Here is a 4,116-nt window from a genome sequence, read left to right as displayed (position 1 = left end):
TGCTCAACGTCACTCATTATCAGAGAAATGCAAATCAAAACCACAATGAAGTACCATCTCATGCCAGTCAAAATGGCTGCTATCAAAAAGTCTGCTAACAATAAATGTTGGAGAGGGTGTGGAGAAAAGGGAACCCTCTTACACTGTTGGTGAGAATGCAAACTAGTACAGCCACTATGGAGAACAGTGTGGAGTTCCTCAAAAAACTGGAAATAGAACTGTCATCAGTTCAGTTCAGTTCAGTTCAGTCACTCAGTCGTGTCCAACTCTTTGCAACCCCATGAATTGCAGCACGCCAGGCTTCGCTATCACCAGAGTTCACTCAGACTCACATCCATCGAGTCAGTGATGCCATCCAGCCATCTCATCCTCTGTCATCCCCTTCTCTTCCTGCCCCCAATCCCTCCCAGCATCACAGTCTTTTCCAGTGAGTCAACTCTTCTCATGACGTGGCCAAAGTACTGGAGTTTCAGCTTTAGCATCATTCCTTCCAATGAATACCCAGGGCTGATCTCCTTTAGAATGGACTGGTTGGATCTTCTTGCAGTCCAAGGGACTCTCAGGAGTCTTCTCGAACAACACAGTTCAAAAGCACCAATTCTTCGGCGCTCAGCTTTCTTCACAATCCAACTCTCATGTCCATACATGACCACTGGAAAAACCATAGCCATGACTAGACAGAACTTTGTTGGCAAAGTAATGTCTCTGCTTTTGAATATGCTGTCTAGGTTGGTAATAACTTTTCTTCCAAGGAGTAAGCTGTCATATGACCCAGCTATCTCACTGCTAGGCATATGCACTGAGGAAACCAGAATTGAAAGAGACACGTGTACCTCAATGTTCATCGCAGCACTGTTTACAATAGCCAGGACATTGAAGCAACCTATATGTCCATTGGCAGATGAATGGATAAGAAAGCCATGGTAAATATACACAATGGAATATTACTCAGCTATTAAAAATAACAGATTGACTCAGTCAGTTCTAGTGAGGTGGATGAAACTGGAGCCTGTTATACACAGTGAAGTAAGTCAGAAAGAAAAACACTAATATAGTATATTAACACATATATATGGGATTTAGAAAGATGGTAATGATGACCCTATACAAGAGATAGCAAAAGAAACACAGATAAAGAACAGACTTTTGGACTCTGTGGGAGAAGGCATGGGTGAGACGATTTGAGAGAACAGCGTTGAAATATGTATATTACCATATGTGAAATAGATGACCAGTCCAAGTTCAATGCATGAAACAGGGCACTCAAAGCCGGTGCACTGGGACAACCCTGAGGGATGGGATGGGAAGGGAGGAGAAGGGGGTTTCGGGATGGGGGACACATGTACACCCATGACTCATTCATGTCAGTGTATGGCAAAAATCACCACAATATTGTAAAGTAATTAGCCTCCAATTAAAATTAATTAATTTAAAATAAAGATCTATAGTCATTTCCATTCTATTTTCCTCTATTTCTTTGCATTTTTCACTTAAAATCTTACATTTCCTTGCTATTCTTTGGAACTCTGCATTCAGTCGAGTATATCTTTCCCTTTCTCCTTTGCCTTTTGCCTCTCTTCTTTTCTCAGCTATTTGTAAGCCCTCCTCAGACAACCACTTTGCCTTGTTGCATTTTTTTCCCTTGGAGATAGATTTGGTCATCTTTTCCTGTTCAGTGTTATGAACCTCTGTCTATAGCTCTTAGGCACTCTATCAGATCTAATCCCTTGAATCTATTTGTGACCTCTATAGTGAATAGTCAATAGTCAATCTATTTGTCACTGTATAACCATAAGGGATATGATTTAGGTTGTACCCGAATGGTCTAGTTGTTTTCCCTACTTTCTTCAATTTAAGCCTGAATTTTGCAATAAGGAGCTCATGATCTGAGCCATAGTCAGCTCTAGGTCTTGTTTTTGCTGACTTCTGACAAAGAGTTTCTCCAACTTTGGCTACAAAGAATATAATCAATCTGATTTCAGTATTAACCATTTGATGGTCAATAACCTCAAATATGCACATGATACCATTCTAACACCAGAAAGTGAAGAGGAACTAAAGAGCTTCTTGATGAGAGTGAAAGAGGAGAGTGAAAAAAAACTGGCTTAAAACTTAACATTCCCAAAACTAAGATCATGGCATCTGGTCCCATCACTTCACGGCAAATAGATGGGGAAACAATGGAAACAGTGACAGATTTTATTTTCTTAGGCTCCAAAATCAATGCAGACAGTGACTACAGCTATGAAGTTAAAAGATACTTGCTTCTTGGAAGAAAAGTTATGACAAACCTAAACAGCATTTTATTTATTTTTTTAATTTTAATTTTTACTTTATTTTACTTTACAATACTGTATTGGTTTTGCCATACATTGACATGAATCCACCACGGTGTACATGCGTTCCCAAACATGAACCCCCCTCCCACCTCCCTCCCGATAACATCTCTCTGGGTCATCACCGTTCACCAGCCCCAAGCATGCTGTATCCTGCGTCGGACATAGACTGGCAATTCGATTCTTACATGATAGTATACATGTTACAATGCCATTTTCCCAAATCATCCCACCCTCTCCCTCTCCCTCTGAGTCCAAAAGTCTGTTATACACATCTATGTCTCTTTTGCTGTCTTGCATACAGGGTCGTCATTGCCATCTTTCTAAATTCCATATATATGTGTTAGTATATTGTATTGGTGTTTTTCTTTCTGGCTTACTTCACTCTGTATAATCGGCTCCAGTTTCATCCATCTCATCAGAACTGATTCAAATGTATTCTTTTTAACGGCTGAGTAATACTCCATTGTGTATATGTACCACAGCTTTCTTATCCATTCATCTGCTGATGGACATCTAGGTTGTTTCCATGTCCTGGCTATTATAAACAGTGCTGCGATGAACATTGGGGTACACGTGTCTCTTTCAATTCTGGTTTCCTCAGTGTGTATACAATGGAATAAAGACAATCTCTTTAACAAGTGGTGCTGGGAAAACTGGTCAACCGCTTGTAAAAGAATGAAACTAGATCACTTTCTAACACCACACACAAAAATAAACTCAAAATGGATTAAAGATCTAAATGTAAGACCAGAAACAATAAAACTCCTAGAGGAGAATATAGGCAAAACACTCTCTGACATAAATCACAGCAGGATCCTCTATGATCCACCTCCCAGAATACTGGAAATAAAAGCAAAAATAAACAAATGGGATCTAATTAAAATTAAAAGCTTCTGCACAACAAAGGAAAATATAAGCAAGGTGAAAAGACAGCCTTCTGAATGGGAGAAAATAATAGCAAATGAAGCAACTGACAAACAACTAATCTCAAAAATATCAAAGAAACTTATGCAGCTCAATTCCAGAAAAATAAACGACCCAATCAAACAATGGGCCAAAGAACTAAATAGACATTTCTCCAAAGAAGACATACGGATGGCTAACAAACACATGAAAAGATGCTCAACATCACTCATTATTAGAGAAATGCAAATCAAAACCACGATGAGGTACCACTTCACACCAGTCAGAATGGCTGCGATCCAAAAATCTGCAAGCAATAAATGCTGGAGAGGGTGTGGAGAAAAGGGAACCCTCCTACACTTTGGAGAACAGTGTAGAGATTCCTTAAAAAATTGCAAATAAACAGCATTTTAAAAAGCAGAGACAGCTGACAAAGGTCCATATAGTCAAAGCTATGGTTTTTCCAATAGTCATGTATGGACATGAGAGTTGGAACATTAAGAAGGCTCAGAGCTGCAGAATTGATGCTTTTGAACTGTGGTGCTGGAGAAGATGCTTGAGAGTCCCTTGGACTGCAAGGAGATCAAACCAGTCAATCCTAAAGGAAATCAACCCTGAATGTTCATTGGAAGGACTGATGCTGAAGCTCCAATACTTTGGCCGCCTGATTCGAAGAGCTGCCCCATTGGAAAAGACTCTGATGCTGGGAAAGATTGAGGGCAGGAGGAGAAGCGGGCAACAGAGGATGAGATGTTTGGAGGGCATCATCGACTCAATGGACATGAATTTGAGCAAACTCCGGGAAATACTGAAGGAAAGAGAAACCTGGCATGCTGCAGTTCATGGGATCACAGAGTCAGACCCAACTTAGCAA

Source organism: Ovis canadensis, chromosome 3 (assembly GCF_042477335.2).
Source record: "Ovis canadensis isolate MfBH-ARS-UI-01 breed Bighorn chromosome 3, ARS-UI_OviCan_v2, whole genome shotgun sequence".
NCBI lineage: Eukaryota > Metazoa > Chordata > Mammalia > Artiodactyla > Bovidae > Ovis > Ovis canadensis.
This window is presented reverse-complemented; position numbering follows the sequence as displayed.